At 40.3% G+C, this 13499-nt stretch overlaps 1 pseudogene; it reads right to left on the bottom strand.

Annotated features, from left to right (window-relative positions):
• Window positions 1–13093: 13093 nt before the first annotated feature.
• Window positions 13094–13220, bottom strand: LOC111867592 (annotated as a pseudogene).
• Window positions 13221–13499: the final 279 nt, after the last annotated feature.

The following is a 13499-nucleotide window of genomic DNA, read 5'->3' as shown; positions in this document are numbered from 1 at the left end:
TCCAGTGCGATTGATAAATGTAGTGTTTTTTATTCTTTCATCCTTTACATGTTTCGTTCAGAGCGACCATCTTCAGAAGGACATTATCAATACATACGGAAACTACTAGTACAAAGTCATAGGCCACTATCAGTACATATAGGAACTACTATTACAATGTCATAGATATAAAATATTATATCCTTTAACAATTACTAAGATGTGCATAAATTTGTTAAAATATTTATAAATTATTATGAATAGTCTATTTACAAAGTGATGTTTAAAAAACTTTTAGTTAAAATGTAGAACTAATTATGAAGACATGAACCAAATTGTTCTAGATTTTAATAAAAAGTTTCTTTAACCATCTCTTGGTAAACAGACTATTCACAATAATTTATAAATATTTTAACGAATTCAGGCACATCTTAGTAATTGTTAAAGAATATATTATTTTATATCTAAGACATTGTAATAGTAGTTTCTGTATTTAATGTCGTTCTGAAGATGGTCCCTCCGCCCGAAACATCTAAAGGATGAAAGATTATAGCAAAACGCAACATTTATCAATCACCCTGGACGGCGTTAACAATCTTTTATACTACCAGTGGATACTTGTGAAGAAATATTTTAAAATCATTCTTGAATCACTATACTATGACATCTTTTCAATACTGCCAGAGGTTCACATACACTAATTCCGGTAAATTTAAAAGCAGTTTGGGACAACATTTAAAATATAATCCACAATAAAATATGTAGAGGACCCCATGTTAACGGTAACGTATTTCCGTGTTAAGAATGTTTATGTTTCGCAAGAGAAATAATTGCACTAGTAAAGACAACACCACACGCTGTGGAGGAAGCACACACAAACCAGGAGAATATGGCAGTCAAAAACTGAAAGTAGACCACGAACGTGAGAGGCAAGCTGCCGAGAAAAACACCTTGATACATTTACGAAAATGCCGACACTCCGGGTGAGGTGAAATAATATGCAACAGAAATTTTAAAGGATTTTATCTCGGGTGTGATTTTAACAAGAACCGAAACCGTGTAGCTGTTTTAACACAGTTATAGTAAAATATCTGTAATATAAAAACACCTGAAGATGGCCGTTTGGGGCCGAAACGTATAGTGTTGAAGTGTAGAATGCAAAAAAAAAAAGTGTTGCAATTTTGACGGAAGATAAACAATCTGAACAATTGCAACGGGATGATGAAATTTTTGTTTTTCTTTCTTTCTTGGCACTACAGCCCCAGTGGGCTACCTCCATGAACTTCTCCGTTCACTTCGGTTTTTCTAGATCTTACACATTCGGTAGGACTCCTTGGGCGGGTGATCAGCTCGTCGCAAGGCCTCTACCTGTACACAAACACAGAAAAACGTACACACAAAAACTAAACATCCATGCCCTGAGTGGGATTCGAATCCACGATCCCGGTTTCCAAGCGAGCGAAGACAGTACATGCCGGGATGCTGAAATACAGAATCAGAAATAACTTCAACAGCAAATTGTATGCATCTATGAAATTATAAGTTGACACTGAAAAGCTATGCACTTAGTCTTACAATATGCTTTCTGGTAATGTTGCTTATGTTGTGTGCAATTAGAACAAAGAAGGTAACTGACAACGACAACTTGGAATGAGAAGTGGGAAGCTACAGAAAACTAATGAGTTTTCCTGCAGTTAAACTCTTGCACATAACATTTCGAAGCTCTCCCACACTTTGCTAACACAGGACAACTTTATATTGGATGAGAAGCTTTTCCTAACTTCAAGGAACAAGGCACGCCCTGATAGGATTCCAGAATAAACACAGTCAATTCAAACTCATCAAAACGTGCTTGAGCTCATTCTGAATTGCGTCGTAAAGTTATAATTTCCAGTTAACACAGGAAACACTTTCACTGTCAAGAAGGATCATTTTCGGATGGAATTCCGGACGTTATAACAGGTTTTAAAACAACTTGGTTTCAACTTTTCACACTCCCGAGGAAATAAGCCTGGATTTTGCACGTTCTAGCACCACATGGTACATGGTACATTGGCCTGTTAACATGTGAGAAGCCGAAAACGGGCCGAAAGGCCCTGAATCGAATTCCGGCAGGGGTAGGGATGTTCCTTCCCCCAACGCGTCCAAACAGGTTATGAGACACATCCAGCTTCCAATTTGAAGGGAGACAGGAGATCCTTCCCCGGGATAAAGTGACGGACACCTGAAGTTCATCATTCTCTTCGGTCTTTTGTCTAGGTTAAGAATCCACGCCTGAAGTGCCTTCAAGGCGCGATGATGTGTTAAGTTCAGGATAAATTTCCCTTTACTTTTATAATAAATGCATTTATAACATATCTGGCATTTATTTTTAAGATTACGGAAGAAAATCAACACTCTCACCACATAATGCTGTGTCTCGCAATCAAAATATTTTGATTTTGTTTAATATTGGAAAGAAAAATTCCCTTCAAATATTCGTAAACTTAAAAAATGTGTTGAGCCACTGTCCTGAATAACACCGTTGCTAATCTCACCTCAGGTTTGCACGGTGGCCATGTTTGTATTATTGATAAAGGCAAAATCAGAGGGTCTAGGGAGATTTCATCTTATTTTCAGGTTCATGTAACGACGAAATGTAAACTGCTCGAATGAGATGAGATGGTCACGTAGGTTTGGCAAGGACTTGAAAGGTAACTTTCCTGGCATATTTCAAGGGACTCGGTTGGAGAAACGAGGGAAAATCGTGAAGAATTTCAGTCACTTCATCGGGCAACTCGGCCGGTATTCAACAAATTAGTTCTCCTTCCCGAATAAAAGGGAAGAAATTTGTTGCTGCACTAACCTGTTAAAAGGAGAGGTTAACAATGTCAAGAACTTTCACCTACGTCAGTCAATTAATGTCCATAATACAAAAAAATATTCCGTGGTTTTAGTCCTCAGGCAAAATATACCGATCTAGCGACCTCCGCTTGTCGGCGAAGTTAGTGACAACTTTAGCGGATAGAGGGTGCCGCGTGGTCAGCGCGATGAATCCCCACGGCCGTTAATTTCGGGTTTCTAGACTGGAGCCGCTATTTCCTTCAAACAGCTTCTCAGTTATCATCATGAGGCTGAGTGGACGCCGTTCCAGACCCACCACTTCTCAGAAAATCTGGTAGAGCCGGGAATCGAACCCGGATCTCTGGACCTGTAGCCAGGAACTTTGACCTCTAGACCACAGAGGCGGTCTTCCCTAATATGACTGTCAATATTTGAAACAGGCAAAGGAGAGGCGGAACAAATGTTTCAGAATCTGTGCAGAGCTACATTCTGATGTACATGCAATGACATAGCAATAGGTAACAGCCCAAACATGGGACTCATATTCGAAGGGCTCCTTGTCTTAACGTTGTCGTCCCACTATGCTAATGTGCATGAGAACAGGACACCGTTCTCAAAGCGAATTCCAGTAGGTACATAATACCCTAGAACAGTCGTGGTAGTATCTTTCACCACAGTCAGTCACATACACCTAAGCATTCGTCATCCAGATATGCATAACCTTTGTTCTGGATACGGTACAAACTAGAATTAATTTTAAAGTTTAGACAATAGATCTACAAGGCCTGCACCTAAGTAAACCCTGTAAAGTTAAGGGGTTTAAAGCTCCGATATTTATACGAAGTATGATTCTATTACAACATTTTCTGCTAAAATTACCGTGCAAATTCACTCAAATCTTAACGCTTCTGATATGATTTACGGAAGTTTCCTTATTCGAATGTCAGCCGGATCAGACGCTACCTTCACTGAAATGTTTTCCTGAATTTCCAAATTCGCTTAAGGAGAATGCTGAAATACTTGAGGCCAAGACCGTTTCCTCGCCGATCCTTACAAATTTACTGAATTCAATCATTCTTTCACACGATTTGACTCTGCACAATCACTGCAGTCCATTCCTACAGCGCCACTAATAACCCCAGATTCATGCACTCAATTTAACACTTTCTTTCAATTCCTTACATTGGACACTGTGGCCTATTTAAGACGAAAATTAATTTTTAGTTCATTCGGTGGAGATTGGACAACATTAAGGCCCAAAATAAATGTGGGTGCTTGAACAGTGTAATGTTAGTAACGGATGTCTCTGTTAATCTTAGGACAGCCTACTTCATGTTATGTTCCAGAGAAGAGTTACGAGTGTTATAATGAAGAATACCTCCTACGTTCATACAGCTGATATAATTAAGTCATACATTAGGTATCCTCTGTAGATACGCCTCAGTTCAAATCTTGTTGCACATATTTTTCCTTGGCACTACAGCCCCAGTGGGCCTAGGCCTACCTCCATGAAACTCTCCGTTCACTTCGGTTTTTCTAGATGTTACACATACGGTAGGACTCCTTGGGCGGGTGATCAGCTCGTCGCATTGTTGCACATATACCTCAGCTTAAAAATTTCCTCAACCTTTGTTGAAACCTTAGGTCGGTATTACTCTCATCTGAACTGTATTGCGTTTCGTAGCTATTTAATGACGCTTTATTAGTTACACAACTTAATATGCTGCCAAATAGCAGGATGGTTCTGAATTACGTAACTGGAAACGGTAGTGCATATTTTAGTGCAATATCGGTATAAGTGGCTTATCACAGTGGCCGCGAGGTTTAGGCATGAACTGTCTTCGCCCGCTCAAACACTGGGATCGTGGGTTCGATTCCCACTTGACGCATGGATGTCTGTGTGCGTTTATTCTGTGTTTGCGTTGCTCTGTGTGTAGTTAGTGGCCTTGTGACAGGCTGATCCTCCTCCAAGGGGTCCTACCGACTGTGTAAAAGCGGCCAAGGTCCAACAAATGGCTGTATAGTCACAGACAGACAGACAGATAGATATAGATAGATATATAGATATAGATAGATATATAGATAGACCTGTGTTAAGTGGGAGTGCAAAAAACTATGAAACCCCTTATTTAGCAGTCTCCAGAGGCAGATTCGAACCAAGTACATCCGGAATTCGAAGTACGAATACTAAAGAATAAGCAACCCTCTTCAGCAAATTGCGTTGACTTCAAAAATTACAAAGCGCAGAATATGCGTTGTAGTGTTACATATACATTATAAAAGAGACAACACAATGTTTAATCGATAATTTATTGGTACTCAGGACTGCATGAGTTAAAGATATTGGTAATACATGTGAAGGAACTTATGAACTGTTTATCGAATATTAGTGGCGATGGCAAAAGCGAAATTCATTTTTGGGTTTTCGTGTGTGGGAAAAAGAAAATTGCAAACATATGCCTAGCAGCTTCGGCATGTCTGCTTGCTCTTCCATCCTCGTGTAACAACTAGAATTTTCACAAAATTTTGTACCACTGAGTTCTTAAATTGGTTAAAATTGGACAAAAATAACCGATATAGTTTATGTAGGTCATGATAGCTTCCTCCCTCATAGTTTCCAGTTAATCGTACCATGTGAAGCTGAGCTACCAACAGAGTCGCTAAATAAACAAAACAAATACAGATTTGACGGAACTGTAGACAGAATTGTTATGTCAGTTTTAGCTCTGCACTCCTAACATATCCTGAAATGGATTTTCTGACGAGTTCGGCTGCCATATCTGAGAGGACGGCTAGGAACATCAAAATAAGAGAACTTATGAGCATAGATGATAAGCCAGATATTATAAGTGCTATAGAAAATATCTTATGTTCATATGATTACGTTCAACGTACGACAGACGAAAGTCACTAAAGTAATGTGAGTAAGGTAAAGTTGTTCCTGTGCTTAACTAATTAAGCACTACGCCATGAGAGTGTATGGGGGTAGTGGATGTATAGATCCACATTTTCTTGACCTCGGCACTGGTTGGAGGTCAGTGGTCAGCTTCACGCCCTTGCCACTTTACCCCCGGGGAAAGAGCCCACGGAACCAATTGGATAGAAGGTCGGGTGAACCCCGAGCTGGCCTGGACGATTTATAGAGAAAAAAAATCTTGACCCTACCGGGAATCGAATTCCGACCCCTCAGTCGTTCAGCCAGTAGCCAGCCGCTACCCCGCCTTCTAGAAGCCGCACAATATATTTTTTTTTTAAATTCGCTCAGTGGGGGGTGGATTCCTACTGGGTCCACTCGGCACGGCGGCCACTGATTGGCCTATTGTAGCCTGTCCCGGGTGATTATGATGATGGAGAATTTGGCGGAAAGGCCGCGTCATAGCTCAAGCGGTTAGTTCCTGGCTTCCCACCGTGGCGGCCCGGGTTCGAACCCGGTTCTGGTAAAGTGGGATTTGTGGTGGACAAAGTGGCGCTGTGGCGGGTTTTCTCCGAGTACTTCGGTTTTCCTTGCCAATCTTCATTCCACCAAATTCCCCATCATCATAATTACCTGGGGCAGACTACAATAGGCCAATGAGTGGCCGCTGTACCGAGTGGACCCAGCTGGATTCCCTCTCCCACTGCTCCTACATGAGTACCCATGGAAAATGGAAGAAACGAAAGACCAGGAAGGAGCAGAGACGACAGTGAACACTACATACGTGCAAGGCGGACAGTGAACACAGAGGAATGGGAGGTGACTACGCGCTGGAAGATGGCATACGTCTTCGTGGATCGGAGAAACTTTGAAAATTAGAGCTGGCCTCCGGAACTATATTCGAATTCGGATTTCCCGCATAGGAAGCGAGGACAACCATTACGCTTCGGTCAGTATTGCAGAACAATAGAAATCAGTCACGTGTTACTAAAGCATCCATCAAGGAGCCTTCAGCTGGTACAGTGGGAGAGTTCTCGTCTGCAGAATTCAATAAAGCTTGTTAATTGCGATTCTTCCACAGCACTGGCTTTAATGGACAAGAGTGTTCAAGAGCGAAGGTTATTTGTTTTGGACGAGACAGTTGCCCCCGTTCTTGCAACTCTTCGCACTAGCTCAAGATGTGGAGCACGCTAGTTTGTTATCCTGAGTCCAGTCAAGTTTTAAGATTGTTTATTTTATGTTGTAATAAATGACTAACACATTTAATGTCAAATTAAGCCGTAGGTTATTTAATAATATTGTATCAGCTCTCAAAATGTATCGGTTTCTATGACTTCGATGCTGAAAAGATGAAGTGGTTATAAATTATGAATTGTTGAAATTAGGAAAATTTGTACGTCCTACATATTAAATACGTTTTCCGGTGGAAAAATCAACAGAAACCACTTTGAAATGTGATATTTATCTGCCATAAACTTACGTAGTTTACCGAGTGCTGAGTATGTATGAAAGTTCTGACTACCAGAGTATCGAGAAGGTATTTCGTTCTGACTTGCTCATATTGTCATACGAAACCTATCACTTCACTTCTGTGTGCAGATTGGGAGGCAGTAGAATTTAGGATCAATATAAGTTTTCTGAATCACTCTTCTCTCTAAAGCAGTGGTTCTCAAATTGTGGTGCGCGACCCCCAGGGGGGGGGGCGAAGGGCTTGAAAGGGGGGCGCAGCATACTTTCCTACAGATAAAAATTAAAACTGCCCTAAATCAATTAGAAAAGTAATAAAAAATAAAAATACATATAGAAAAACTTTTGATGAGTAGAGGCTTTAATGATCATGAATTTTAAAATAATTACTAATTATTCTCTTTACCGGCAATTATAAAACGCGTATGCCAGAGACAGCGTTGATACTTCGGTAGCAGCCGCATCCTCTTCCAGGCAGCACTGTACACGTGCAGCTGGAAGCAGCGACTTATGTTATCTCATTGGCCCCTGTTGGGCAGGGAGCAGGCAGTTTGTCGCCAGACTCAATGGTAATCGACGGGTATGCCTTTTTGATGTTCTGTTCTTATGCATTCAACGTTTCTGTGCAGTTGTGCTGATTTGTTTACCTCTTGAAGTTGACTTGATTATGAACAATTGATCATGAAGCATTACCTGATTAGTGATAGAAATGAAGACACCAGTGCTCCTTCAACCAGTGGTGGGAAAGAAGCTACTCGGAGTGTGAAAACGAGAAGGTACGATGAGAACTATTTATCACTAGGCTTTACGAAAACTGTGCTCAATGATGAAGAACGTCCGCAATGTGTAATCTGTCTAACTATTTTAGCTGCAGATGGTATGAAACCCAATAAATTAAAGAAACATCTTGAAACCAAATATCCGAAGTTTACAAATAAACCAAAAGATTTTTGTTACAAAGCTCAGTGGTTTAAAGTCCACCCAACAGAAATTTGCTAAAACAACAAATGTGACTTCTAAGGCTCTTTTAGCCTCTTACCAGGTTTTTCATAGAATTGCTAATTGCAAGAAACCACGCACAATCGCAAAAACACTGATTTTACCAGCAGCGATTGACATAGTATCAACAATGTTGGGTGACTCTTCCGCTCAGCAATTGAAAAATATCCCCCTCTCTAATGACACAGTTGGTAGAAGAATTTCAGTCATTTCTGACGATTTACGTCAGCATTTAGTTGAGAAGTTGCGTAACAAGTGCTTTGTACTTCAAGTGGACGAAGCGACTGATATTCATAAAGATGCTCATTTGATTGCGTACGTTAGTTTTGTTCATGAGTGTAATATGCGAGAGGAACTGTTTTCTGTGAGGCCATCGTGAAAACAGCAACACCTCAAAGCCTTCTCGACATGAGTAATGTTTTCTTTAATGAAAATAGGATATCATGGGATAAGTGCACTGGCATATGTACAGATGGAGCTCGTTCAATGTCTGGAGTCCGTGCTGGATTACAAGCAAAAATTAAAGCTGTTGCTCCCGAAGCAGTATGGACTCACTGTATGATACATCGGGAGGCTCTGGCAGCTAAAGAACTCAGCCCACCCCTTCATGAAGCGCTGTTGATGGCTGTAAAAACCGTCAATATTATCAAGACAAATCCTCTGAAGTCCAGACTTTTTAAAATGATGTGTGAGGAACTGGGTGCCGAACACACTGCTCTGTTGTTTTTTGTGATGCTCGATGGCTTTCAAGAGGCAAGGTATTAAAGGGAATGTTTGAGCTGAGGCATGAGGTGTTCTATTGTTTAAACGGAGAAAATCACTCACTGGCAGAAAGTTTCAGCAACAAGGATTTTTTATTGAAAATGGCTTACCTCACAGATATATTTGAGAAACTAAATATCCTCAACACTTCACTTCAAGGGAATGAGGCAACTGTACTTTCTTGGAATGACAAAGTCAAGGCACTCATGAGAAAATTAGAGCTCTGGAGAAACAGTATGGAAAGTTACACGCTAGACATGTTCCCTACTCTAGTGTCAATGGTACAAGACAATGATAATCCAGTGCTTACAATGTACATAAAAAGCTGCCTACTTGATCATCTCATAATGTTGAAAGTTCATTTCGAAAAATACTTTTGCAATGATTTTGATTAATTTAATTGGACTAGAACCCATTCTAAAATGCTCCTGGGCCATCATCTCTGAATGTAAATGAGCAAGAACAACTCATCGATCTCAGTAGTGATACTTCATTAAAAAGTAAATTTAAGGAATTGTCTTTGTTGGGGTTCTGGATACATATTGGCAAGGAATTCCCAACTTTGAGCCAAAAATCATTGAAGAGCCTGATTCCTTTCGCAACAACTTACTTATGCGAGACAGGCTTTTCTGCTTTGGCAGCTATAAAGTCAAAGTATCGTTCAAGGCTAAATATTGCTAAAGAAGTTAGAGTGGCCATTTCTGATATTACTCCACGTTTTGATAAACTTTGTTCTCAAAAGCAGGCCCATCCATAACACTGAACTTTGACATTTAAATGTTTGATTTTCTTTGCAGAAAAAAAAATAAATACTTGTTAGTTAAATATCGTTTCATTTCAATACATATTTTGGTTAATTGCAAGTGTTAAAACTAATTTTTATTGTAGGCTTAATATTGTGATTCTTTAATTTTGAGTAAAACAACTGCTAAATATTATGTAGAAAAACATAAAATAAACTGAATAAAACGTCAAACATACCATGACTTCTATTTTGATAAAAAAGAACGGGCTGGGGGCCTGAGAGTATTTTCTCTTGTCATGGGGGGGGGCTCAGAGGTAAAAAGTTTGAGAACCACTGCTCTAAAGGGTTGAAGGATTCCATAAATACTTGTTAAAAGAGGACATCTAGCAAGTTTGTTTACAACTTCAAAGCAATTTTCTCATCAACGTTGGTTGCACAACCTCGAACATTTGGGTTGTGAGGATTTACTATCGTTACCCATTTGAAAACACAATCCAGAGGTATTCGTTTCTTACGATAAGCTTCAGTCATTAAACATATGAACATCCGTTCATGCTTTCACACTGTGTAATGATTGCGAACAGCGACCGGGTGCAACCACCATCAGAAAATGTACCGAATTTCACAATGGGCACACTGATTGCTCCTGATGCTGGGCCTTTGGGAATAATGCCTTAGAAGTTCCATTTCCTGTAAGGACAATTGTATTTGCTCGAATCTTGATATTATTCATGTGACGGGCAGGAAGCCATTTAATCAACATGGAACAGAACAATTTGTAGGATGGAATTATTGGTTTCAGTTCCTCCCTGTGACGACGAACTGAACGGTAGTGAACGAGTGAGTGGGTTTCAAGGCGCTGCAGCTTCAGAGACCCTCCGCGCCTGAAGCAACCAGCCCACACGATCATAATTTTAGGTCGGCATTTGAATCTGAGCTACGGAGGGCTTCATTTTGTGTGGATTTGGAGCGAAAGGGAAGCATTCCACTTGACACTGAGAGTTCTTTGTGGTACATTGTACTTTGCTCTTCTGCTGCTGCTCTACAAGGCGTAACTTCCGGCCTGCTGGAACTTTATATGTTCACCATCTGCCTATGCCTGAGCAGACCTTTGTTTTGGAGTCGTATCATTTTCTGTTCTGTCTACACGTTTTAACCATTTTCCTTTATATCAATATATTTCAGCACTTACTGAACAGCTATTTAATTATTTTCGTGCTTCATCATTTTTAACTTCGCGTAATTCGGTACGGCCTTTGACATTTCTTAAGAATTTTACTTCCCTCCCAAAATTCTGCTATCGCTTGCGTTCTCAGTCCAAGTTTCTGTGTCATATAAATATGTGAGGTAAAGTAAATCTGTCCCTGTGCTTAACTAATTAATTGCTACACCATGATGGCGTATGGGGAAGTTCATGTATTTTTGACCTCAGCACTAGTCGGAGGTGAGCGGTCAGCTTCACGTTCCGGTCGCTGTATCCCCTCCCCCCGTTGAAAGAGCCTCCGGTACCAATTGTACAAGAAGCTGGGTGGACCCCGGAACCGTTCCGGAAGACGTGAAAAAGAGAAAAATCTTGCCCCTACCGGGATTCGAAAGCAGTCCCCTCGACCGTCCAACCCGGAGAAAGAGTGGGGACTGCTATAAATAAAATTGTAAATGTAAGTTTTGAGGTTTTCACGACGATGACTATGAAGAAAGTCGTCTTCTGGGTTAAGGCGCCGTGTATTCTTCGTTTTGGCCGACGTTTCGGAGGAACGTATCGCCTCCATCTTCAGAGCAGTTGAATGGCTTGGAATGCAGAGAGCAGTAGCATTCCAAGCCATTCAACTGCTCTGAAGATGAAGGCGATACGTTCCTCCGAAACGTCGGCCAAAACGAAGAATACACGGTGCCTAAACCCAGAAGACGACTTTCTTCAAAACTGTAAATGTTTTCTTCTCTTACTTTCATTAACAATGTCCTTTTTATGGTTCCACATTTTCCTTCAAACTGAAATATTTTGCCATTTCCATCATGATCTCTTTCATCGGAAATGTTTGAAGTGTGAAACTTTTTTTTGTAATTGAGTTTAAAATAATAATTTTGCAGTAGAGCGGATATTTTCCTTTGAAAGTCACCACTTTTGTTTTTGTTGCCGATATTCTCATGATGAATTATTCACTAAGGTTCTGAAAATCTCTTCCCGATTTCCGTACAATAATTTAAACGCCTACGAGTATAATGAGTCTGTTTTCCCTCTCATTACGCCTGGGTTGATTTGCCTTTCCGATTTTCTTAAAATTTGTTCTTCAGCATCTCCGTGAAAACTTTTCAGGCGAGAGGCCCACAATTCAAGTTGTAGGAACTAGTGCTGGCAGCATTATGTTTAGGTTATTAAAATGATTAACTTTATATTACAATGATGGTAATACGTGAAATACACAAAATAAATTCCAGTAAAATGTCATTCAATGTTCTGTCTACGACAAACTGACATTCTGAATAAGGAATCTTGCATATAATTCAATTTATATTCTCATTTCCCGAACACATATGAAACGCGTTTCATTTCAAGTATTTCAGGTAAGAGTTTATAGTGAAATTGTGAAATTTATTGCTATTTATATCTTGCAGTGTTTTATCACTGAATAAAACATAAATATACACGTTTCAACACAGACACAAAAGCTGCAACGAAGGACAACAGGATAGTAATACAACATAGGCTCTCCAGGTGAAGTTTTTTTTTCACAAGATTAAACGCTACAAAGAATTAGAATACGTATGTCTGCGATTAAAATATAGAATAAATGACCTTGCACATATATCCAATCAGAAGCATGATACAGAAACACCACTAAAGTAGTTTAAACATGTAAAAAGAATGAATGCAACATATTACTCCCAGAAATAATTTTAATATATATAACAATGGGACAAATAATTCATGGAAGACCGAGGTATTGTATTGTATTGTATTGTATTGGAGAGGGTGGGTTTCCCCATGCACTTAGACCAACTGTTGGTCCATTGTGCGTCCCTCTATGATATTCTACCAGTCTATATTCCATACCGGTGCTGGTGCGTGCCATCAGTTTCGACTCAACCAGAGAGTTCCGCCTCTACTGGCTCAGCGGTATCTCGATGCCTCCCCCATCTACCAGAGGCGTTAGGGACTACTGTTGGGCGGGAAATGTCCTGAATTTGGCTCGGTGGTCCCCTTGGGACATGAGGTTCTTTTACGCGCCGTAAAGCTATGACACGGGACCCACGGATTAAAGTCCCTCCCGGAGAACTTGTTCCCTGAATTTTTCGGCCCTTAAAAATTCCACGACCTCCGCCGGGTTTGAACCCGCGTACCTTGAGTCACGAGGTTGGAACGTTACCCCTAGACTACGGAGGCCGCTTTTTTTTTGGGGGGGGGGTGCAGCTTTCGCCGGCCACAACAAAATTTGTTTAAAGACTCATATGTTCCCCTCCACGGAAATCTTTAGTAAAAGGCGAAAGATTTATACATATTTACCTCGGTCTTTATGCCAAAAGACCGAGGTAAATGCAGCTGGAGTAAGTATTAATCCCTATAGACAGAAATAAAGATCACTGTATCGAAATTCATAGACTCGCATTAATCTAATAACCTAAGTACGAGTATAGTATACGCTATGCGCTATACTTAAGCAACAGAATGGAGCAATATTTTGCAGAATATTAATTTAAAGAGTCCTGTCTTTCATTATACCCAATACTGAGAAGAAAGTAGTGGAATAGTTTATAGCGCTAAAGACGGGTAAGGAGTGAGTTCCTTCAGCCACCGAGAGGCTGTGTCACGAG

The sequence above is a fragment of the Cryptotermes secundus genome, unplaced genomic scaffold, assembly GCF_002891405.2.
Source record: "Cryptotermes secundus unplaced genomic scaffold, Csec_1.0 scaffold480, whole genome shotgun sequence".
NCBI classification, from domain to species: domain Eukaryota; kingdom Metazoa; phylum Arthropoda; class Insecta; order Blattodea; family Kalotermitidae; genus Cryptotermes; species Cryptotermes secundus.
The sequence above is the reverse complement of the archived record's forward strand: the minus strand, read 5'-3'. Positions and strand labels throughout refer to the sequence as shown.